General features: G+C 38.5%; 1 protein-coding gene across 1 annotated transcript in view; it reads left to right on the forward strand.

Annotated features, from left to right (window-relative positions):
* Positions 1-24,079, forward strand: part of LOC141421396 (uncharacterized) — a 29,794-nt gene extending 5,715 nt beyond the window's left edge. Inside the window, exons 3-8 of the mRNA XM_074066965.1 lie at positions 12,041-12,202; positions 13,339-13,500; positions 17,896-18,019; positions 18,906-18,981; positions 20,885-21,015; positions 23,870-24,079. The gene's annotated coding sequence lies outside the window, so the exon portion shown is untranslated. The remainder of the gene's footprint in view (positions 1-12,040; positions 12,203-13,338; positions 13,501-17,895; positions 18,020-18,905; positions 18,982-20,884; positions 21,016-23,869) is intronic.
* Positions 24,080-26,427: the final 2,348 nt, after the last annotated feature.

Consider the following 26,427-nt stretch of genomic DNA (forward strand, 5'->3'; position numbering starts at 1 on the left):
TGCAAAATAATAATTGTGTTTGCTTGTCTATAACACCATAGGCAGAAACTAAATTGTATATGTCTTTAATTTCATCATCATTCTTAACACAGATCTAGGTCAAGAAGTGCTTAAAAATATCAGATACATTAAAAATTTTAAATATAATAGCCCATATTATTGCCTTATCAAGTTCACATAGATTTGTTAAAGCAGAACCAAGAGGTGAAAAAAAAAACAGCTAATAGTTGCTTCATAACAAATTATTGTCATTGTGCCAGGTGTGATGGCTCATGCCTGTAATCAGCACTCTGGAGGCTGAAGCAAGAATCATAAGTTCAAGGCCTGAGCTACATAGAGAGATCCTGTCTACAAAAAAAAAAAAAAAATATATATATATATATATCTCATCATTCCCAACCCAAAACAGAGAAGTATTGTGGCAGTGTATTACCCTGATAGTGTAAAGACACTGTGGAATTAAAAAACAAGTATAACTTATGTGCTAGATATGTGACATTGGATAGATTACTTTAATCTCTCTGAACTCTGTATTTTTCCATCTGTAAAAGAGAATAATAATCCCTAGTTCATAGAGCTTTGAGGAAGAAATGACTCAGTATCTTAAATAGATGTTACAATACCTGACACATAGTAAGCATTGTATACCTTGCAGCCCTATTAAATGATGTTTATTAAAAAGTAACTCATTTTTTATGCATTAGGATAGAGCCTGTTCTCCTTTATGACTCATTTAATTCAGACCACTAACCTGTGTCTTTCCATCACATATAGTGGACACCTATTTAACTGTGTGGCCAGCACAGACTTTTCCTTTAAGAGCTGTTCCTTCAATTCCCACAGTTCTATCATGATGGCAACAAGAAGAGCTTTGTCACTGCTGATAGTCCCTTGACCATAGTCAAGGGGTGGACACCTAACCAAGGAGGGTCTAATGAAGCCATTTCTCCAGGATTATTAGACTTAGGAAGAGAGGTCATCTCAAGCCTCACCCTGATATAAAATCTGGGAGATGTCATTGGATATAGGTTTTTTTGCTGAGGGAAGAAACGCATCCTGCATTGAGAGAATAAAGTCAAAGGACAAAGGGAAGCAGAGACGACAAATAACCTGTGTTTTTCCAGTGGAATTCTCACTTTCATGTTTTCTTGACCAGTGGCTGAACTTCTCCCTTTCCTTCTGTTTAAGCTTGTTTCTTCCTAGGGTTTACATGTAGATTCTTCCAATATATTCCCTGTTTTACCTAAGCTGTTTCTTTGTAGGCTTATTTTAGATGTAATTAATACAATGATATACTACATTACCATCAAGTAAAAAACATAAAAAGATAGGGAAATCTTTGGATTTGTTATCTTCATTAATAACCTGGATGATACCACTTAAAAATATGATACAGTTTATAAAAATGAATCAATAAATATTTTTCAAATGCAAACTACATGTAAGGTACTTTTACGAGAGACCTCCCTGTATTTTTTCTCCCATTTTTCTATAATAGCAAATCCCCATTTCTGCATGGTCCTATTGAGAGTCAACTAAAATCTTTTTGCTTTTTTTTTTTTTTTGCTGTGACTGCGGTTTGAATTTGGGGCTTCACCCTTACAAAGCAGGTGCTCTACTCTTTACCACTTGAGCCACGCATCCAATCCAAATTGATAACCCTTTTTTTTTTTTTTTTTGGTGATGTTGGTACTGGAGTTTTGAACTCAGGACCTCACACTTGCTATGCAGGCACTCTACCACTTGAGCCACTCTGCCAGCTCAGCTAAAATCTTATATTTCCCAGTCACTCTTACAGTGAGAGACTAATTCTGGCTACCGAAATCTAATCAGAAATACTGTATGGGTCTTACGTATAAAAAATCATTGAAAAGCCTGACAGCAATGACTCATACCGGTAATCCTAGCTACTCAGGACACAGAGATCAGGGGGATCATGGTTTGAAGCCAGCACAGGCAAATAGTTCATGAGACCCTATCTTGAAAATACCCAACACAAAAAAGAGCTGGCAGAGTGGCTCAAGTAGTAGAGCACTTGCCTAGCAAGCGTGAGGCAGCTGAATTCAAACCCCATTACCACCCAAAAAAAAAAGTTAGAAAAAAGAAATGTACCCTTCTTATCCTTCTCTCTATCCTATGAGCTGGGAAATGATATGATGTCTGGAGCCTTTTCAGCCATTTGAGACCATAAGGAAGATAGTTGTTTCCTGCATATAAATAATAGTACAAAGGAATTGAATACCTGACAACTTGCTGGAGCCTCCATGCCAATCCTGAACTGCTCACCTCAAAAAAAAATTTTTTTTGAGATAGGGTCTCACTATGTAGCCCAGGCTAACCTTGAATTCATGATCCTCTTGCCTCATCCCCCAGGGTGCTGGGATTATAGGCATGGACCACCACACCCAGCCTTCCAAAATTATTTTAAGTGAAAAAGAAATAAATTGCTAATCTTATTTAAGCAACTATTATCTGGGTTTTTCTGTTACATTGCACTGAACCTAGTCTTGATACAATTGATACAATACCATTGTAATTTGATAAATTATGCTGAGTTAAGTTGGATCATTAGTGCTCCACTAAACAGAAAAATAGAAAAAAAGATTTTGAAAGAAATGTAAGAGACAAGTGCATGCTAGTATATTTAAAAATTGAAGATGTGGACTAGGAAAGCATAGGATAGGTACAAGGTCAGAGTGGATAGGTACAAGGTCAGAGTGGATAGGTGAAAGGTCAGAGTGAACACTTCCAGCCAAAAATTAATAACTGATCACTGTCAATATGCCACAAATACTTGCTCCAACAAAAATGAACCTTGCAGAGCTAGGTTATGGTGACTCACGCCTGTAATCCTAGCTACTCAGGAGGCAGAGATCAGAGGATCGAGGCTCAAAGCCAATCCAGGCAAATAGTTTGAGAGGCCCTACCTCAAAATACACATCACAAAAAAGGGCTGGTAGAGTGGCTCAAGGCATAGGCCCTGAATTCAAGCCCGAGTACCGGGAAAAAAAAAAAAAAAAAGAAACTTGCTAAAGCCACAAATATTCTACTGTTCACCTCTACCTCTACATCTTATGAATTCACCCAAGGGGAAATTAGACTCTGAGGAAAAAGACTAACTCTAAGCAAACTGACAGGAATCTGCCCTCTTCAGGGCACAGACCCTGTCTGCCTGACATGGCCACCAGTATGTAACATACTTATTAAATAAGCTAATTTTCATTGCAGTATAACTGCCAGCAGGAACAAGAAATGTAACCTCTAGCTAGTCGGAGTTAGTCCGGAACTTACATGGTTCCCATGGGAACAATGCCATATAAAGGCATGGTTCAGGTTGTAGATTCTACATATATTTGAATCTTGGCTTCATCACTTAATATCTGCAAGACTTTGGGAAACTTTTTAAACCTCTCCCTGTCTCATATTTGTGAAATAGAAATAATAATATTATCTACCCAATAGAGTTATCACTATAAAATAAGTTATTACAGGTAAGGCTGTTAAGAACAGAGCCTGACATAGAGTATACACACAATAAATGTTGGCCATTTATAGCTCTACAAAAACTCTAAGCCAAAGCAAGCCTTTGTGGACACGGTTATTGTTATCTGATTTAAATTCAAAGTCAAGATAACATGAAAACAATATAAGAAAGCAAAAGAAATAAGTGATTGACAAGATTTCCTGAACCAAAGGCTGAATGTCATTTCAGTTCTGCAGTAGTGCTATAACACAATTGTTGATATTTAAAACAAGGGGTAAAGTTTCCAAAAACAACTCCTGTAAATTGTGCTGGCATGATTTACAAGTAGACTTGTAAACCCACATAGGTAGAGTTAAGTGGGACTAACTTGTATTTATTTCAAGGTCGATCATTTAGTTTAATGTACACTCCTGGATTAGGGGTATTGTTCAGGGATAGAGCATGTGTTTAACATGCATAGGGCCCCAGGTTCAATCCCCAGCTCCAAAAATAATAACAATAAAAATAAAATGTACCTTTTGGCTCTTACACTCATATATCAAGTGGCTGAGAAGACCATACAATTTACTTGAGCTCTTTAAAGGAACAAAGGAGTATTCCATTTATTTTAAAGAAGGTGGGGGACTGACGAATGGATTAAGAAAATGTGGTATCTATACACAATGGAATTTTATGCAGCCATGAAGAAGAATGAAATGTTATCATTCGCTGGTAAATGGATGGAATTAGAGAACATCATTCTGAATGAGGTTAGCCTGGCCCAAAAGACCAAAAATCGTATGTTCTCCCTCATATGTGGACATTAGCTCAAGGGCAAACACAACAATGGGATTAGACTATGAGCACATGATAAAAGCGAGAGCACACAAGGGAGGGGTGAGGATAGGTAAGACACCTAAAAAACTAGCTAGCATTTGTTGCCCTTAACGCAGCGAAACTAAAGCAGATACCTTAAAAGCAACTGAGGCCAATAGGAAAAGGGGAACAGGTACTAGAGAAAAGGTTAAATCAAAAAGAATTAACCTAGAAGGTAACACACACACACAGGAAATCAATGTGAGTCAATGCCCTGTATAGCTATCCTTATCTCAACCAGCAAAAACCCTTGTCCCTTCCTGTTATTGCTTATACTCTCTCTACAACAAAATTAGAAATAAGGGCAAAATAGTTTCTGCTGGGTATTGAGGGGGGTGGGAGAGGGAGGGAGCGGAGTGGTTGGTAAGGGAGGGGGTGGGGGCAGGGGGGAGAAATGAACCAAGTCTTGTATGCACATATGAATAATAAAAGAAAAAGGAAAAAAAAAAAGGTGGGGGAGGCTTTTTTTAAAAAAACAGAACTGGAGGTGAGGCTCATGCAGTACAATGCTTGCCTACCATGTCTGAGGCCCTGGACTCAATCACCAGTACTAAAATAAATAAATAAATAAATACACAAGAATTGAAGCACTATTGGAGCCAAAACATCACTGGATTCTGAGACAATTGGAGACCTGCCTCTCCATGCATCCTTTTCTCTCATGTTCTCTATGTTACTTCTGATTTTCTGCTCCCTCCATACCAACTCACTACCACCCTTTATTCTACCTTTTGGTTTCATCTTGCTTGTGATTTTGGAGCCCTTATCACTTCATCTTCTTTGTGGCAACAGACACAACCAAATTCTCGTAGTTTCTTGGTTCAAATTCTCTAGAGAACAAAAATAATTGGCTTGCATATCTCTTTCTACTGAGCCCCATGACAGGTCTTCTGACTTTGAGTCAGGTCTCACTTCTGTCCAAATTACTTCAAGGTACTAGTAGCTGCCATTTCAGCAGTAGCTATGGGCATGGCAGACTCTTTAGTATATTTCATTTACAAAAAAAGCAAAATATCCTAACATGTCACATGGATTCACCATTGAATCCCCAGCATCTAGAATAGTGCTTGGCCTGTAGGACATACTTATTGACTAGCTTCTGAATTAAGCATGAGTGAATGAAGAAAAGGGATTTTATTGCAACAGAAAATATTTAAATAAAAGAAGTCATTACATATTAGCTCCTACAAATGATTTCCATGGAAATTTTAATAGCTTTTAATAGTTATTTTTAAAATATCATAAGAGAACTTCTATATACTTATGTTCACATTCCTAAATAATAGAAGAAATCCAATTAACTTTCTTTCTTTTACAGGAATAGTCTTCATTTTTAAAATAAGGGCCTAGTAAAATGGTCTATGTAGTCCTTTCACTTTTATTGTTTTATGTGGCTCTAAGAAAAAATAGGCTTGATTAGCTTTCTTCTACAACTTACAATGAATGCATTTGCTAGCGCCTACCAGGTAGATATGGTTGTGGTGACCATATATGGTTTTTCTTTTCACCAAATTGGGGGGGGGGGTGGGCGGGGTATGATCCAACAACTAAATCTAACATTTACAATTCAGATTTTCCTGGAAAGTCTATGACATAAGAACACCTCAAGCATGGATCTGATATATTTATTTAAAGTCTGTATAGTTATGTTCCTCATGACCTTATACTTGAAGTGTCCTTGGCTGCATGTCAAGGAAAAGTTCATCAATATGGCAAAATTCTGATCCATATGTGATCTGTTTTGATAGTCTGAGCCCCTGCAATACTATTTTGAATATTCAAAGAATGTCTTTGTTCCCAAAGAGCTTAACTTAGTAACAGAAAGGCCTGTGAAGTTCTGGTAAACAGGATTGCACCCAGACAATTTCGATTTTGTGGTAGGGGAGTTTTTGTCCTTCCTTCACTGTCTCCCAATCATCACTTAACACTTTGCTCACCAAAAGACCTGAGATTCATTTTATATTTATCAGTTGTCACACAGTTGGTCATGGTGGTTCATACCTGTAATCCCAGCACTTGGGAAGCTTAAGCAGGAGGATGGAGAATTCAAGGTCATGCTGGGGGTATGGCTCAAGTGGTACACTTCTTGCTTAGCATGCACAAGACCCTGCCTTGAATCCCCAGTATTGAAGGAAAGAAAGTTAAAGGCTAGCCTAGGTTATACAGTGAAACTATTTCAGACAACAAAAGAGTCACACATAGATGACGTGGGACAAATTTTTACAGGTAGAAGCTAACTTGGGCATATGTGTATTTTTGAGTGGTTTTGGCTTGCTCTGTCATGCTCTGACAGCATAGCAAGAACAATTTAATGAGTGGAGGTCTCCTATATTTATGGCTCATAATTTTCCAAATTGGCAGACATGGAAGCTCATTAAATCTCTATAGTGCTTTGTGTAAGAAAAAGGTTATTATGCTTTTCTTACAGCCAAAATGGAAATTGAATGAAGTATAGCAGATTTCACCTGTGTGAAATCCCTGTGTGTGTGTGTGTGTGTGTGTGTGTGTGTGTGTGTGTGTGTGTATAGCAGAGCCAGGTACAAGTGGCTCACGCATGTAATCCTAGCTACTCAGGAGGCAGAGATCAGGAGGATCAAGGTTCAAAGCTAGCCCAAGCAAATAGTTTGTGAGACCCTATCTTGAAAATATCCTACACAAAAAAGGGCTGGTGGAGTAGCTTAAGGTATAGGCCCAGTACCACAAAAAAATAAATAAGTAACAAGAGAGTACAGCTCCAGAGCAGGGAGGAGTCCCAAGAGAGGGTGCCCTCCATCTCACCTTGACCTAGTTTGTGGAAACCACTTTGACTTACTCCAAGAATTTCCACAGCTCAAAATTTCCTGGAGCCCTTCTGTCTTTTGTGATCATCTTTTCCTTTAATATCCTAATGAAAAGCCTAAATTTGATCCTGTATATTATAAGGCGCCTCTAACTGTTATGTTTGGAAGTAAAAAGGCATTTGTCTCTCAGTTGGTCCTAAGTTACTTCACTTCACGGCCTTATCTGCCATTCAGGCTCTGCAGCATAGCAAGAGTTCAGTGGTGTTCCCACCCCTTATTGAATCCTGCCTGTGTGGAGAATGTCAATAGCAACACATCATGAAAGAACCAAAAGATGAGGGAAAGACAAAGACATATTAAGTGTCTACTCCCTACTCTGAGTAGCTGTTAGGGTTGCCAGATAAATAGAAACACCCAATTAAATTTGACTTTCAGATAAACAGTGAATTGTTTTTTAGTATGTCCCAAATATTGCACTGGATACATATGCTAAAAAAAATTGTTTTCTAAAAATCAAATATAGCTAGGTTATGGCATTTTTATTTGCTACATCTGACAACCCTAGTAATGGCCTCCCTTTTGTTAAATTATTAATCTTTGGCTCACATTGTGAGGAGAACCAGGAACTCCTCCTGCCAGTACGTAATCCACCAAAAACTCTGTCACCCCCAACAGCAATGTTTTCCTTCAGATTATTCATGTGTTATAGTGGTTTCTATACAGTAAACCTCTCATGTGACAAAAGAAACCTCTTGAAGTCAGGAGTCTTATTCTTTATAATCTCTCGTTGGCTGGCTGGATCTTGGAGGCATCTTTCTTGCTACATTGACATTTCAGGAATTCAAAACCAGCAACAGCACCAGAAAATTTAAAGAAGATAAAAGCATCAGAAGAAAATGCCTTGGGCATGAATAATAGCAAATCCTAGCACTTTATTCTGACTTGCATAATGAGCCATGGATTTTGAAATTTTGGCCTCACACATATCTTTCCAAATACCTCTACCTGTCTCTCAGGGTATAATTGGCTGGGTTTTACCTGAGGTATGTCAACAGTCTTAGGAACACAGTTTATGTCTACAAGTTATTCTGTTAAGATAGCTTTCTGGAACAGTAATTCTCTCCTAAAACAAAAGAGGTAGTACCCCCACTTAGTGGTTATTTCACTCTCTTTCATACACCTTTACCTGTCACTTGTAGTATTTGAAAGTAGCAAACTGGCCACAAATTAACATCTCGTGAATCATACAGTTTCACTTTCTAGTTCCTGCATCCTGTGCATGCTTAGTTGGCCCTCTGAAAGCCAGAAAGATGGTGGGTTGGATTATAAAGGTTAATTAAATACCGTAAAACTAGGTGACCCAAACAATGTATACACATGTAAGTAAATGTGAAAATAATAAAATTTTAAAAATACCATAGAACCATATAGAGTCATTAGAAACAAATGATCTTTTCTTTCTCTCATAGCACCCATATTCTAGTAAGGGATTCAAGAAAGCATTATGCTCCAGTCATTTAGGTATCTAGAACAATTATTTTCATAAGAAATAGAAAACTAATCATAGCCGTGAGGGTGCTCTGTAGCTCTGTACTTAACTGGGCAAGAGTAGAAAGAATGAGTGCAATTTGGCTTTTTTAATCACATCACCCAGAGATAGAGATTTCCCAGACTGATTTGTAGAAAACTACATTTTTAGAAAAGTTTGGTTATTTTGTTGATTAAAATATATATAGGTATCCAGTAGCAGCATTAAAGAAACAACTAGATGACACACCCATAGTAAGAGATGGCAATGTGTACAGAAAAGAGACTATAGAGAAAACAGTCTCCCTTCCGTACTGTCCCCAGTCCTCCTCTGAGGCACCAGTATCAACAATTGTGTATCCTTCTAGACATATTCTCTGACTATACAGGCATGTACCCTACATTACCTTAAAATAAATATATAATAAGCATATTATTATATACATTTCTTTCTTAGTTCACTTTAAATCTTTTTGTTATGAAATATATAAATAAAAATAATAAAATTATCCATAGTGATCTTGGCTTTTTTAATTTAACAATGTTATCTTTTTTTTCCACATTGGAGATTGAACCTAAGGCCTCATACATGTGAGGTAAGCACTCTACTTGAGTCACTCCCAGCAACAATATATCTTTGAAAGCATTCCATATAAGTGTTTATCAGTCAGCTTCAGTATTTTTGACTGATATATCAGATTGCATTATATGGATGTACCATTAACCAATCCCAATATTGAGAGATTTCTACCTTGGTTATAATGGGAAGATTTTTCAGTTAGTCTTTCCATTGTGAAAATGTTTCATGTACCACCGTGATACTTAACAGATACTTATGAAAAACCAAGAATGTTCCTGTACATTTCCTCATCTTCGAATTGTTTGGTCACTTTCAGTGTGTGCTATGGGATTTGTATGGTCCCTCCCAAGTTTGTAACTAACAACTCCTTCATTGATTAAAACACAAATCTTTCCTTCTAAATCTGATCTACTGTGGTAAAAATGGGAGTCCACAGTACTGATTCTTCAGTATATCACTTAGGGGAATATATATCAATTCACTCTATAAAGACTCATGTGCTGAATTATAGAATCAAAGAATTTAAAAGGCAGAGAAGATTTTATTTATTTATTCATTTATTTATTTATTTATTTATTTTTGGTGCTGGGGATGAAACCCAGGGCCTTGCAAATGCTAAGCAAAGGCTCTGCCACTGAGCTTCACCCCTCCCTCCCCCAGCTCAAGAGGCAGAGAATAACTTTGTGATCAAATAGATGAACCTCTTCATTTTACAAGTAAGGGAAGTGAAACTAAGAAATTGGCCATGGTCATACTCTGGCTTGTGTTTCTGACACAGAATTGGTTCACAACACACCTCTCCATCTCCCATTTGAAAACCAAAACTGCAACTTTCACCTGTGGCCACAGTGAAATATCAGGGACACAATTTACCCCAATACCTTAAGCACCTGAAAATGAGTCAAAATATATAAACACCAGTTTTCAGATGTTGGAAACATGCTACACAGGACAGTAATCTCTGGAAAAAAAAAAAAAAGAAACAAATGAGTTAACCCATAATTAATTGTCCTAGCTTACTGCTTGGAAGTTTCCAGGAACAGCATAGGCAAGGGGAACCCAATAAACCTAGAGTTCTCCTGAGTTGAAGAAATGTGGTTGAGAATTCAGGGAAGCTTGAGGCAGTTTGAATTTTAGGGTAGATTACCAGAGAGGAGAAAACCCAGAGAGTGTATGCTAGAGATTTGCAGGGGCTTCAGCTGAGTACCAGTCAGCACACCTGTGAGGAAACTAATTGAGACCTGGGAAAGAGGTAGCTAAAAGGAGCAATTACTCATGGTAACACAAGAGTAAAAACAGTTCTCATTCCTAACAGTCTGAATGGAAAAACTGTGACACTTGAGTATTGAGTTTCTTCCTCAGAAAGTTATTGCCTCATGAGATCAAATTAGCCCTAGACTAAAGGTTGCTCTGCTTCGCTTTTCAAAGTTTAAATGCGAGCCTCAAAAGGATCAAAGTGTTTCAGTAACTGAAATTGCTTCCCAGAACATAATTCAAAAATATTTAAAGGAATACAAACAGAGCCTGAGGTGTGGCTAAAGCAGTAGAGTGCCTGCTTTACAAGTGTAAAACCCTGAGTTCAAACCCCAGCACTGCATTTAAAAAAAGAATACATAAACAGAAACAAATAAGCAAACCAAAACCTGGCCCCCAACAATGTGAAATTCACAATATCTGAAATCCAATTAAAAAAATTACTGTATCTATAAAGAAGAGGGACATGTCCATAATGAGAGGGGGAAATATCAAAAGAAATAGACCCAGATAAGCCACAGGTTATAAAATTAGTAGACAAGACATTCAAATGGCCATTACAATTATGCTCTACATATGCAAGAAAGTACAAGAAAGCATGAGCATGATAAGAAGAGAAAAGATATGTAGATTAAAAAAAAATCAAACTTGGGCTGGAGGTGTGGCTCAAGTGGTAGAGTGCCTGCCTGGCAAGCACTATAGCTCTGAGTTCAAACCCCAGTACTGCCAAAAAAAAGAATCAAATTTAAGATGAAAAATACAATATTTGAGATAAAAACTCAGAACTGCTTTGGAAATTACAATTTTCCCATTATTTCTATCATTATCAACACCACAAATGTAAAAAAAAAAAAAAAAAGACATCTTTCATTGGGTTTAAAAATAGCCCTTTTCTCTGGGATGGTGATGCACATCTATAATCCCAGCACTAGGAAGACAGAGGCAGGAGAATCACAAATTCAAAATCAGCCTGGGCTACATAGCAAGTTTGAGGCCAGTCTGGGCTATAAAACTCTCAAAAAAAAAAAGTTCTTTTCATATAAAAATCTAAAAGCTACATAAAATTTGTGACTCCAAACCAGCAATATACAATAGTGTTTGCATAATAAAAATATGTTAACCTCGGTTGTAATTGGTAAATGCTATTGGTAATATTTGCTTTACAAGGAATAGGAGCAGCATACAGATTTCTCTATATGCAAAACATATTTTAAGTCAAGTATAACTTCTATTCAGAAGAGTTTAAAGTCCAATGAAGATTGAAAAATTGGGTTCTGTGACTTCATTTTTTAAGTTTAGTGCATACATAAATTAAGGAAAAGCTTTTTATAGGCACCTCTCAGATTATGGAATAAAGCTAGCAGGATCAATAGTAGCAGTATTTCCCATAATTTCTGGGTGAACTGTAGTTAAGGATCTAAAAAATGTAGGTAAGAAAAATGAGGGTTAGGAATCAAGCAAGAAGCAGAAGCAAGACCAAAAAGAAACTATTATAAAAAGTAGAAATTTTTAAAAATGTGAGGACTATGGTTTATAAGAATATATGAATCTCCTTGACAGAGGCTGAGAAGGTGATAATGGGAGAAGGCAATTAAGTTCAACCAACAGTTATTGAGTGCCTGTTACCTACAAGACACTGCGGCAAATGAAGCACTATCCCCTTCCTTCAGAAGCACGAAATATGATGCAAGAGATGGATGCAGATACATAAATAATTGTAATGTAAGTCAGACTGATCACGCAATAATGAAGACATAACAGCTAACAGAGTATAAAGGAGTGAAATAATAACTGAATTTTGAGTTAGGAAAATCGGAGACTTCACATAAAAGGTAACATTTGAACTGCATCCTGAAAGATAAAAAGGGATTCTACTATTCATAGAAGAGAGCTATGCAGTTATTCTCTATTTAATTTCCCCTCCCTCATGCTATCATTCATTCTCTGCCTCTGTCTGTCCTGCTTTATAACCAAAAGACTGCCTCTCCTGATCCTTGGGGATTGGCTGGCTGCTGATTAAGTTTGGCCAAATAAAGCTACTGACTGGTGCTTATAGGGTAGCAGGAGAGAGAGGTGGGTATATCTCTTCACTGACCCTCACACTGCAGCACTGTGGTTTGGCAGTGACTGCAACCCTCTCTGTGTACAGCTACTACCGATGGCCCCTTGTCCATGGCTCCAGCTCTCACTGAGAGGTGAAAATGTTTCATTCTCTCGGTCCTTTGGGACTCGGATAGTAAGTGCTTCCACTTTGCTAGTAGATAATGAGCTCATCATCCACTTTTGTGATTTCCCTTTATCCTGACCATATTTCTGTAAGTAGTCCCTTCATTTGAACCATCTGACTTGAATCAAGTCATAGACAGAGAGGACAACATAAGCAAAGACAAAAAAGGAACACAATGGAGAACCACACAATTAGACAACTGAATTTTCGGGAACACAATAGGGATAGGAATCTAGGATAGAGGAGGATAGTTTTAGAGAATTGGAGCCAATTGTGAGAGCCTCGCTAAGGAATCTGTCCTCTTCTCGGATAAGAAAAATACATTGGTTGTTACTGAGTGGGTGCCATTAGCTCTGTGATCCAGAAAGATCTCTGTAATTGCACGTGGAAAATAGAATAAAGAAGAAAATCACCGGAAATAGGAAAACCAGGAAATAAGTAATTTTAATATGGTCCAAAAATGCATCGTGGCTTGGTGATAGGGAGAATGGATTTGAAATGGGTCAGCGATACAATCTGTAGTGTGTGGCAAATATGTGAACTGAGGGGCAAAGCACAAAGGGTTTTATTTTATTTATTTTTTGCATTTTTTAAAAGTTTCACATTTATTTTCGTTTTTATCTTTTGGCAGGACTGAGGTTTGAACTGGCATGCTGCACTTCCGAGGCAAGTGTTCTACCACTTGATTCATACCTCCAACCCAGCACAGGGCATGGAAACGTGAGGAATGGTGACCCTAATAAACAGAAAGAGTCAGAAATGGAAGCATAATGAGTTGAATTTGGACCACATAGTAAGTGAGATACTGTGGAATACTCAGCTCAGGCTCAGATGCTCAGATGCTCAGCAAAGAGCTGGAAACTTGGGTCTGTGTATCAGGAATGAGGTAAAAAAATGAAGATGCAAGTAGATATTTTAAAGTTGTGGTTTTTAATCCTAATGACACTTAAGAGTCACTTGAGGAGCATTTAAAAAAATAGATTGCCAGAGGCCAGCCTGGGATCAATTAAATCCGATTTCTGGGTGAAGCCGGAAATCGGATTTAATTGGTATGTATCTAATCAGATTTAATGGGATTTAATCTGGGTCTGGATTTTTAAAGAGCTCCCTAGTGATTCTTAGATGCATCCAAACTAAGAAATGCTAATCCAGAGCAAAACAGAAGCAGCTAAGAATGGACATTTGAGGACACCAGAATTTAAGGGAAGGACAGGGAACATGATAAACAGCACAGATGATGAAAGTGGTAGATAAAGACAATGGGGAGAATTTTGTCAAGGGAGTGGACAAGCATAGCACATGCTACAGACAGAAGAGGAACGTGAATATGAGGAGGCCACTGGATTTGGTTAAAATAGGAGGTAATTATTAACAACTGGAAAAGCAGTGTAAGACGCTGCAGAAGCAAGTTGCAATAGACAAGTAGGTATTAGACAAGGAATTGGAGGGAGTGTGTGTAGACTACTTTTTCAAGAAGTTTGGTGTAATATCTAGAAGAAAACAGTCACTTACTTAGGGAGAACAAAGGTTGATAGAAAGTTTTATGTGACTTTAAGCTACTTGGGAGGCTGAGATCTGGAGGACTGAGGTTTGAGGCCAGCCCAGGCAAATAGTTCATGAGACCCCCCCCATCTCCAAAATATCCAGAGCAAAATGGACTGGAGGTGAGGCTCAAGTGGTAGAGCCCCTGCTTTGTAAGTTTGAAGCCCTGAGTTCAAACCCTAGTCCCACAAAGAAAGAAAGAAAGAAAGAAAGAATGAAGTCCATCCTATAATCCCAGCTACCAGGGAGGCAAAGGCAGAGGACATCAAGTACAAGGGCAGTTCAGGCAAAAACGGTGGGGAGACCTCGTCTCCAAAGCAAAAAGGGCCGGTGGCACACAAGCAGTAGAGCACTTGCCTACCATGTGCAGGTCCCTGGGTTCATGCCTGGTACTGAAAAAAAAAAAAGTAAAAAATAACTTTTTAAAATGTAGAGAATGAAGATGCACAGTGGAGAAGGGGTTGTTAGAATAACCAGGTCTCAGAGTCCCAGAGGAATTCAGAATGGGTGACACCAAGATTGTCTGTGGAGTAGTCAGTCCAGGGAAAGAATGCCAAAGAGACAGGTTGAGAAACACTGGAGAGCAAACCATTATTCTCATACAGGCATGAATGCCTGCTGAGAGCAGGGAAGGTAGAGAGGACGGGAAGGACACCTGTCCAGAGCCTTCCCTGTACGAGGCGCCATGCTGAGGCTCTCCCAGGGCTCAGTGATTACACGTGCTTTGCAAGGACAAGTATCATCAGATGAGATAAGAGTGAAAAACTAGCCTATTGTGCTCAATTTCAGCCATCTAGCCACCTTGCTCCTCTGATACTATTACTAATTAATGGCCCTTTAAAACTTGGCCTGCAATTTGTTTTAAGTTAAATGCTCATTTCTAGCTGAATAGGAAAAGATTTCGCTTATGATAATATTTCCTTAGTGTAGTGTGAAGGGAAGAGCTGTGGAAGATCACTTAAGAGAGAGAAAAGGCCTGTTATTGAGAATGTTCTATTAGTGAGGGTGAAGGGAGATGGGGCTTCAGAAAGTGCTCAATGGTCCGAGTCAATGGCAATCAATAAATATTTAGGAAGTAGAGTTAGTCTGCATGTTTTAAAATTCTCTCTTAAATGTAAAAAATGTAAGTAGATTGCAAGTCTATCTAGAAATGTGCCGCCTCTTTCTACAATGTCTGGGCAATTGTGTGAGCTCAGGACATGTCAGCTGAGGATTGAACCATCCCATTATTATCTATGTGGTACAAGAAAGCAAGCCAGTAAGCTAGATGGTTTCCAGTTTTCCAGATGGCAAAAAGAAAACCTTTCCATGAGAAACTTGTAACACTGGCTGTGATTTTTTTCTGGGAAACATTTCCAAAGTTGGGGAGTGGGTTGTGCAAGGAAAGGTGGTAGGTAAACTTGACCAACCTGCCTTAATGAACCATGGGGAACCCCAGAGGGATGATCCTTCAGACTGGCTGGAGTCCAGTAGCAGTGGAGGTGAGGATGAGATTGTAGAAGGCTGGTAAAGGCTGGGATAGTCCGGGTGACACCCCTACTTGTTCCTCCACAGCTTCAATATTGAACCACTATAAATATTTTCCAAGCCATTATAGGAACCCTTGCCATATTCTGCTCATTGACTGCATTATTCTGTCTATCCAATTTGATCTTGGGCTGCCCTGCCTCCATAACTGTGAGCAATTAATTTCTATTGTTTATATATTCCCCAGTCTGTTGAATTTTGTCATAGCAGCACAAATGGGCTAAGATTCCAACTTACAAAACAAAAATTTGTTTTGAGGTAATCAGGCCTCCCTCTCTTGAACCCAGAACAGCATGCAGCTTTTAAGGTAATTTGGAAACTGGATTCTGGTTTATATCACTCACAATAGTCTCAGCTCCAAACAGTGCCTGGCACATAAGGTAACTGGTACTCACCAGCTATTTACTGAGTGTTTGAACTTTGTCTATAAAATGTTGTTTCTTGTGTTTCTACATCTTTTTTTTGTTTAAGAATCCCTTATAAGTTGTTTTGTAAGTAACATAATACTTTTTCATAATTCTTTGCATGAAATAATGAAAAGAAACATTTTGATGCTATAAGGAAAAGTCACTATAGACACAAATGTTTTCATAGTCTTCTAGTGAACTTATTTTGCCTATAGTCCTAGAAGTATTTTCACATTTTTAGGTGCACTGAGCCAGTATCAATCTGAAGCTCCGGGGCTTTCTATCTTCTGCTTCCTAAATAAATAGCTTTCAAGTGAAGTTGTTATGGCTAGAAGAACTTCAGGGGTGATAACACCTGACATTTACTTAATGTGTTTCTTTAGGGGAGCCTCCATTTCTCTCTTAATGTTCTTCTCTCTTACACCCTAGGCAGATGGTTACAAGATAAACATTTTCATTTCATCTCCTTTTCTGAAAGGTCAAAATGATGACAACATCAGTAATAGAACCCACACCTTTGACTTTATCTCAGACTTCATGCTACTTAACTTTCATCCACTGGCCCTCTGGTCCTGGTGATGGGGATTATGAGAGATAGGCTTGAAACGAACATTAGCTGTCTTTCAACCTTTTTCTTAGCATCTCTCCCTCCCCCCAGTGCTAGGGATTAAACCCAGAATTTGTACATGCTGGGCAAGTACTTCACCACTAAACTACATTCCAAACCCTGCTCATCTTCTTAATTCATGGTCACACCAGCTCAATAGGGTGACTCCTAAACTATAACAAGAATTGTAAATTCATTTTATATAGGATCTTTCATACAGCTAGCTCCATTACAAAATGCTTTGCCAACTTAAGAGTTGTAGAATTACAGAGCAGCACTACTGAATTAAATAATAAGTAACAGCTGATACTAATAATTAGCTAAGTTTATGGTCTAGTAGAACTGTCACAATGAAGACAGCTCTCCTTCCGCCCCTTGTCTCCCTGCCTTTTCCTGCTCCCTCCTCCTTTGGCAATAGCAACCAAGTGAAGTACTGACATTGTCATATTAGTCATGATGAAGTCAAGTTGTTACTTCTTTTACTCTGTAGTTTTATTACCTTATTTCACCAAGAATTTCCAACCATCTTGAAGTTGCATCATCCCATCATTGCTTAACTTCACAACTGCTTCTCCTGATGTCATGCACTTGGTGGGAGGGGCAGATTACAATAAATTCAAATCTCTTGGGAATTTCCAACATACTCAGAAAGACTCTTGCTTTTTATAAAATTAATGTTGACAGTTACTACTGTACATGTTACTCTTGTAAACAGTGTTTTCTTCATTTAAGCCAAGTGATTAGAAATCGAATACATCAGCAAGGTCATATTGGAGTCAAATGGTAGAAATTGGGAATGACTCTGTTTTCCCAGTGTCCATGCAAGGTGGATTTCCAATCTGATCTCACTGTAACTGAAAAGAATTCAAGACTATTATTATATAAACCTTATCTAAAAATCCATGCATCAGGAGGTTGAGGTAGGAAAATCACAAGTTCAAGGCTAGCCTGGGCAACATAGTGGGACCCCCAGGTCAACAACAACAAAAAAGTAAAAACCCATGCAGCTTGGATTTAACACAGAATGTTCATTTTATCACATTTATTAATCACTTATAAACCCTTAGCCTGTAAGAGCAGAAATATGGATTTTTCTTTCCTACAGTCAAGAAACCTGGTGACCAAATTTTCTGGAGCCACCAAGGCTGCTCCTTCTTCAAGATATGCTCTTGAGAACAGAGAGAATTTGGACCTAGAGAGTTTTCATATTGTCTGCTGCAGCATGCAAGGTAATTGTCAGGGTGTCCTCTATGATTTGATAAAACTGCCAACTTACCTGAATGAAATGTATCTCAATAACATTATATGATGAGGAGGGGAACCTGAACAGGAAGCAGCAATAACATTTTCTGCACCTTTTATTATTGCATAAAAATGATTACCCAACAATTTATTTCTAGGTTAAGACCTCAAAACAATTAAAATGAACATAAAAATCTAATATTGCCAGACTCTTCCAGGCTACCTAAGAGGTGATAGACATAGATATCTAGCCCCCCAATTGTAAGTCTTCATAGGAACTCATTTCTCCTCTCTCTCTACCTCTCTCATGCTTCCCTACCTAGAGATGACACAGGGGTTCAGGTCGGAATCCCATCAAGCTTGGAGGTGGTGTTTTTGGTGAGTTTGTTTTCAGAAGAAATGCCTTGGTTTTCCTGAAGATGAACTTATCCACAATGAAGGAGAACCAGTAGGGCTAGGAGTAGAGGTGTAGCTCAGCAGTAGAGCTCTTGCCTGGCATGCACAGGCCCTATCACCACACACACACACATGAAAAAAGTTTCCATGCTCTTTCACCGTAAATATAACCCAGAGAGAATTCCAATTCTTGCCTTTACCACCAACACCAAAGTCTTGACTTTGACGAAAGCTAACATCAAGTTCACAATATAATAGTTTGCTCTATCATTCTACCAAAACAACCATCTTTCCAGTCCTACTGCCCTGTACTATTTGCTACAGAAATAATTAACCCTGGAAAACTACATTTGGAAAATAGAATTTGAAATTTCCTACCAAAGAAAGTTTTCCCATTATCCCATGCTTTCCAGAACAAATACAAACCTTTCAAATTTTTGTTTATTTATTTATTTGTTTATATATTTATTTATTCAGATGGGCATCTCACTATGTTGTCCAGAGTGGTCTCACATTCCAGGGCTCAAGTGATTGTTCCAGTTCAGCTTCGCAAGTAAGTGAGAGTGCAGGTGCACACTACTACACTGGCTAGATCTTTTAGAATCAATAATTCAAAAAGAGACTAAATGTGTTTGAGAGGCAGTGACTGACAAACCTGAGTTTGAATACCAGTGACACAGAGACACAGCTTACTTGTTAGAAGTCTTTCATCATCTGTAAAACAGGGCCAAGCCTAATGAAAGCTGATAGTACTCCTACCCTGCTCTTGGTTCCTTGACTATGGTGAATATCAGCCTGAATTTTACTGCCTACAATATCTGCCACATGCAGCGACTAGTTCACTTACAACAATGTGAGTTGGCAGAAAATAATTTTTTGAAATGATCAGACTATCTCTGAAGTTTCTCAGAGGGTGTGTCTGAGGAACTGGGCAAAGACCAGTGTTCTCAGGACTTGGGACTCTTCACCCTCCACTTAACAAATGACTCTGGATATTTATTTATTAGTGACTCAAGAGCTTTCGTAAACCAATTATTATAAGCAAACAGCACTTATTGTAAGGCAATAAAAAAGAGTAAACCATGCCCTTATCTAAATTCATTGCTCTAAGCCATAGACATGCAGGGAATGGTTAGGCTTAAAAGTCACATGGTTAAGATTGAAGATTTACAGGCACTGTACTCCAACCCTCCTTGGGGAACCAACAGTGCCAAAACAGCAAATCTGTTAGGTCAAAGAATTCATTTCAGGGTCACCTTTGGTCTTTTATTGAGGGCAGAGTTTAAAAGGGAGAAGAAAATCAGAGAAAAATCCTGGGTTTATCCAAACACCTTTATTCCCAGACATTGGAATATGTAACACATAAGAGATAATTTCTCCTTGAGATATTTTAACCAATAAAGTGAATGGAAAAAATATTGATGTCTAGTTAAACATAGCAGATTGAACATTCACATTTAGCTTTATTCTTACAAAACAAATTCAGCACAAGAGTTTGCAGGTGACACAAAACTCACAAAGATGAAAAGAATAGTAGACAAAGACACAGCAAATGAGAGAAATAAACAATATTCAGAGAAAGTTGGAAAATAAACCTACAGGAAAAACAAATCAGAATCCCCAGAAAGATTCAGATATTGGAGCAACTGGTTCTTCCAAAGGTAGGATTGCTGGACAGGTCTGAAAACAGGAGAATTGGCTGAAAGTTTGTAAAAAATCCATTACGTCATTCTAGTTTCCCTCTCTGCAACTCTCCCAGCCAGACAACTGTCCCATACCTACTCCAGGATTACATTCAGGACAGGGAGATTTAGCAGAGCTGGGAGAAGTGTGGATAGTGGCACTGAAGCCCATCTGTACACTGCTCCCTTCTCACAAGTGGCTTTTGGCATATTAGCAGCTGGGCTTATTGCTCCAAAAGGCAAAATAAGAAAAAAAAAAAAAAAAAACCTGAGAAAAGTTGGAGACCCATATGATTACCTGTAAGGAAATCACTAGTTGACTAAGAGAGAGCCTACATAGGTGGCCAGGTTTAGCAAATAAAAACAGGATGACCAGATAAATTTGAATTTTGGAAAAATAAGGAGTAATTTCACTGAGTGCTGGTGGCTTATGCCTGTAACCTAGCTACTCAGCAGTCAGAGATCAGGAACATCGTGGTTCAAAGCCAGCCTGGGCAAATAGTTCATGAAACCTTATCTTGAAAAACCCTTCACCAAAAAGGGACTGGTGGAGTGGCTCAAGGTGAAGGTCCTGAGTTCAAAGTCCAGTACTGCAAAATAAAGGAGTAATTTCTTAGTTACAAATATGTTCCATGCAATATTTGAGACATACTTAGAGCAAAAAATTATTTATTATTCATCTGAAATTCACATTTAACTGGTTATCAATATTTTATATGACATCTCTATCCCCTACCCCAAATTCCAGTCAGTGCCTCATTCTTTCTTCTATAGGAACAGAAGACTAAAACTCACCAGGTATGAAGAAAAGCCTCCAACAAGAGAGATAAAGGCCACAACTAGCTATGAAGGAATTCAGAAGAGATGTTAACAAACTAGAATTCCTATCATCAGAGAGATAAGGGGTAAGTCACTCCATGAAACAAGAATAGCATTCTATTAAAAAATAAAAGAAGAGGGATGGAGGTTTAGCTCAAGTGGTAGAGCACCTGCCTCACAAGTGCAAAGACATGAGTTTAAATCCCAGTAAAAAAGAAAAGAAGGAAATTCTAAAAATAAGAAACAAATAAGGGGTCAGTGGCTCATGACTGTAATCCTAGCTACCTGGGAGGCTGAGATCAGGAGGATCACTGTTCAAGGCCAGCCTGGGGAAAAAGTCAGCAAGATCCCATTTCAGTCAATAGCTGAGCATGGTGGCTCATGGTGGCTCATGCCAACTACAGCGAGAAGTATAAAATAGGGGGATGGTGGTCAGGCCAGCCTGGGCAAAAAGCAAGACCCTTTCTTAAAAATAACTAGAGCAAAAACTGGCTCAGGCAGTGGAGCACATGCCTAGCAAGCCAAAAATAAAAGCAAGAAAATTTGAAAATATGATTTACTATAAAACTAAATATCAAAGTCCTGGTCTGGGGTGTTGGAGCCCAAGGTGGATAAAGATCTCCTCCTCCACCACCACCACCACCACCACTCCCACCACCCTCCACCGTAATGAGCATGCCTAACACTCAGATCTTGGCTTCTCAGATACAATGTCTGTCCACCAGGGCTCCTTGTAGAAATGGCTGATTGCTAGAGTGGAGCAAGGAAAGTGAAATATGAGACTGAAAAATATGTTGTGTCAGAAAGCAAGAAATTCCTTAAAGAATGAAGGTACTATCTCATGGAAGGCAACTTGAAGGGACTACTACTAACTAAACCAAGGACAAATTGAGGATTAAAATATACAAGCTAAAAGTCTGATGAAGCCAAGTATGGTGGTACATTCCTGTAATTCCTCCTCTACGATGGCTGAGGCAGAAGGATCATAAGTTCAAGGTCAGACTAGACCACACTGTGAGACCCTGTCCCCAAAAAAAAGTTCGATGAGGAATGGGATATTTGAAGTTTTAAAGAAACCCCAGCAAATACTTATTAATTATGATATAACTGGCCTATAGCTTCCAATGTCAAGATCATGTAAGTCAAAAAGACTGAGCAAGTTCTAGACTGAAGGAGGCTAAAGACCGTATAGAGACAACTGTCAAAACTTGAATGGATCTAAGTACTGGGTGGGAGTAATACCTCAAAGTTAATTTCCTAATTTTTTCATAGCTATTTTGTGGCTTTTGTAGGTTATGTCATTAGTGCAGAAAATACACACTAGAATTTTTTATGTGATAGAGCATTATATCAACAGTTTACTCTCAAATAGTTTTGCAGGGGAAAAATATTGTTCACTTTACTTGCAACTTGTCTGAAAGTGTATGCTTGTTTTGTAAATCAGAGTATGCACCCCCTTGCCCCCCCAAAAAAAGCCACTTTGTCATAGGATTATTTTGAACTGAAGACAACTGAGAAAAAGCGCACAAATCCCTCTGTCCTTCATGCTCAGACACCCATTTACCTGAAAGAAGGCTTTGGCTGCTAATTGTCAGACACAGCCTAGAGATGGCACTAAGAAGAAGCTACATATAAAGCCTTGCTAAAATAACTCCTATTTTCCATTAGTTTCTCTCATACATTAACCTTCCCACAGACTGCTGCTCCTGAAAGCCTAAAATCTCTTTTCCTTTGTCTTGTCACTTCTCTACATATTGTTCTTTGTTCAGATGCTATATAAGTCCATGGTAAAGCCACTCCCTTTGAATTACTCATCACTCAGTTTTGACTGTGTGTGCACACTGCACATGTTAATAAACTCTGTTTGCTTTTCTCTTATGATTCTGTCTCGTCAGCTTAATTTCCAGGGTTACACCTGGAGAAATGAGGAGGGTAGAGGAAAAAGCTTTGTCCCTCCTCTATGTTTCAAAACAAGCAAACAAAAATGCAATGCATCATACAGCTGTGATGATTAAACGGGCCAACTGGAGACTATGTGTGCTGTTAACCAGTGGTTTCCTGCCCTTTGGATTTCATAGAGCAATAAAACTTTTTTAGTGGTAGGATACTGTAGTTTTGATGTTTTTATTTAGCCACTTGAAAAGAATGATATTAAGAATAAGACTACCATCAATTATTTATTATCATTTTATAAATGATTGTTTCTGTGAGGAGCATGTCACTTTAATGGACATAATCTCAAAATGTAAAAATTGAAAATACTTGTCTCTGAGATAAACTTAGCACACTGTCCTTATCTTATTATTTTGCCATGGAGCCTTGAAAAAAATGTCATGAACCATGTTATGTCCCCATATTTGGGGTCCAGTCATTTCTCTTGCCCACTTACCTACTCACTCTACAAGGAGTCATTGTCCAATAGGGTAGCCCCTAGCCACTTGTGGCTATTAAGCACTTGAAATGTGGTTAGTCCATTGAGAGATACACTGTACATTTAAATTATATGCTGGATGTCAAAGATATTATGTAAAAACATAAAATATCTCAATCATTTTTAAAATGTGTATAAAAATTGTGACGAAACAACATTAAAAGAACTTTTCAAAATGTAGTCAAGAAACTGGGCATGGTGCTACATGCCTATAATTTCAGCACTCAGGAGCCTGAGGTAGGAGGATCATGTGTTCATTGGAGGCCAGTCTGGCTACATAGTAATAATACCTTGTCTCAAAAAACAAAACAACAACAACAAAAATGAAGCCAGGAGATTATGAGGAAGCGGAACTCACACACAACTCAGCAGTTATGTAGACAGGTTACCTTCTAGAGCAGCAACTAGAACAGAGACTTACGATGCATATCGAGAGGGTTTCAAACCCTTGTTTTATGGATTTTTTATTTTACTAAAATATATACATTCTTTTCTATATCTTCTCTTAGCACATAGTCCCTGTCACACAGTACCAGTTGTCAACTACAACAGAAGATTTCCCACAAAGGAATTTTTCTGCCTTGTAACAAATCAACACTTGCTCACTGTAAGTTCCCACCTTCCCTGCTTTCTTCAGAGCACTGATCCAGAGCTATCTGAACTTGTGCCTTCTGATTGCAATTCCTCAGATCTCAAATAAAGTCCTTTTCACTTGTGTACTTTCTGAGTTTGGTTTGATCAACAGTTAAAATAACAGAGTGGGGGGAGCTATTGAGTTTAACATATTATATTATTAAAATTAATTTCCTTTTACATTTTTAATGTAGCTATAAGAAAACTTAAAATTACATATACAGCATTATTTTAAGATAATTTCTTTTCCCAATCAATTTGCAAGCTTTGATTCTGAAGAGTTGGGAGGAAAAAGAAATAGGATTAGAGGGGTGAGAGGCAAGAGAGAGGGTGATGAAGAGAGGAGTAAGACTGCAAATGTGGCTCAAGTGGTAGAACACCTGCCTCGAAAGTGTGAGGCCCTGAGTTCAAATCCCAGTGGCACAAAAAAAAAATAAAGTAAAATAAAAATAAATACAGAGAAGGGAGTAATAAACACACAGCCTGGGTATTAAAAACATTTTGGGAGATTTGGTGGGTAAAACTGTCTGTTGGATGAAGATTAAGGAAAGGGAAAATTTAAGAAGTGTCCTGGATGATGAAATCTATTGTTCTAGGGTGGTTTTTAGGGATTTTCATCTCCAAAGATTGGATGTATGTTCAATTTCTTCTTGGCTCCTAGATCACCTTCTTTGTTTTTTTTTTTTTTTCCATTTATTTATTTATTTATTTATTTATTATTCATATGTGCATACAATGTTTGGGTCATTTCTCCCCCCTCCCCCACCCCCTTCCTTACCCCCCCCACCCACTCCTTCTCCCCCCCACCCCCTTAATACCCGGCAGAAACTATTTTGCCCTTATCTCTAATTTTGTTGAAGAGAGAATACAAGCAATAATAGGAAGGAACAAGGGTTTTTGCTAGTTGAGATAAGGATAGCTATACAGGGAGTTGATTCACATTGATTTCCTGTGCATGTATGTCACCTTCTAGGTTAATTCTTCTTGATCTAACCTTTTCTCTAGTTCCTGGTCCCCTTCTCTTATTGGCCTCAGTTGCTTTAAAGTATCTGCATTAGTTTCTCTGTGATGAGGGCAACAAATGCTATCTAGTTTTTTGGGTGCTAGATCTCCTTCTTTGATTATGATTGCAGGAAACAGCCTCCTGAGGGCCTTGGGATTTAGTTGAGATATTTTACTAATTTAAATATTCATTGAATTCGTCCACAGACCTTTTTAGGATTTTCCTTTCCATTCTTTTCTCCCATTCTTTCCACCCTTTCAATGCAGACCCAGAGTAACAAAGAGGAGCCCTCTGCATTCCTACCCCCACCTGGCCCCACTCTACTCCCACCCAGTTACACTCACCCATAGGTGCTCAAGTACTAACGGAGAGCTCATCCTGTTGAGGCCTCTCCTCCACTAGGCTCTTTGTAATGATCAACACCATTTGCTTAATGCAATACACCTTTCCTACCCTCCTCGTATTTTAAATTCAGGCCTTTGCTTTGCACTTCCTGGATAATCACTGGATGGGCTATTATGTATATATCCTGGCAAGAACTCATACTTAAGTCATTGTGATGAGAGCATATGAGCAAGTCTTCCTTCTCTCTGCAAGCAAACAGAGAAGCCAGCAGGGGAAAGCTTGTGCAAACAGCTTCCCTATGTCCAATCTTTCCAAGGCTGGTTCCCTCAGTCTCAGCTCAAACGTCACTTCCTTTCCTGGATGCCTGGTCCACAGCAGCAATTCTCTGCTCTATTCACTAGGAGCATAACATTATAGTGTTTCATTTTCTTCATATTTACTGCAACCTTAAATTTTTTGTATACATATTTACTGTCTTCCCCACTAGAAACCTTGTCTATTTTGTGCTATATCTCCAGTGCTTGGTCCATCCTGAACATGCCATTTCTCAAACTCCTTAAGTTTAAAATGTTTAATAATGAGTTTGAAGTTCTAGCAAGGAACACAGGCATGGTGCTACACACCTGTAATCCCAACTACTAGGGATGCTAAGGCAATAGAATAATGAGTTTGAGGCCAGCCTGGGCAACAGAGCAAGACTTCCATCTAAAAAAGCAAAAAACAATTTAATAATGCCAAAATAGTATGTCCTGAATCCCAGTACCCACTCAAGATGTGTGTGTTTGTTTGTTTGTTTTGCAGTCCTGAGGCTTGAACTCAGAGTCTACACCTTGAACCACTCCACCTTTTTTGTGATGGTTTTTTCCAGATAGGGTCTCTCAAACTATTTGCCTGGCTGACTTTGAACCACGATCCTCCTGATTTCTACCTCCTGAGTAGCTAGGATTTCAGGCATGAGCCACTGGTGCCTGGCCAAGAAGTTCTTAATCAGAGGTTATTGCAGATAGGGCCCAGAAATCTGCATTTTACTGTGAATTCCTGGTGATTCTCATGCATACTAATTAATACAGCACACCCTCTTGAACA

Source organism: Castor canadensis, chromosome 3, assembly GCF_047511655.1.
Source record: "Castor canadensis chromosome 3, mCasCan1.hap1v2, whole genome shotgun sequence".
Lineage (NCBI taxonomy): Eukaryota > Metazoa > Chordata > Mammalia > Rodentia > Castoridae > Castor > Castor canadensis.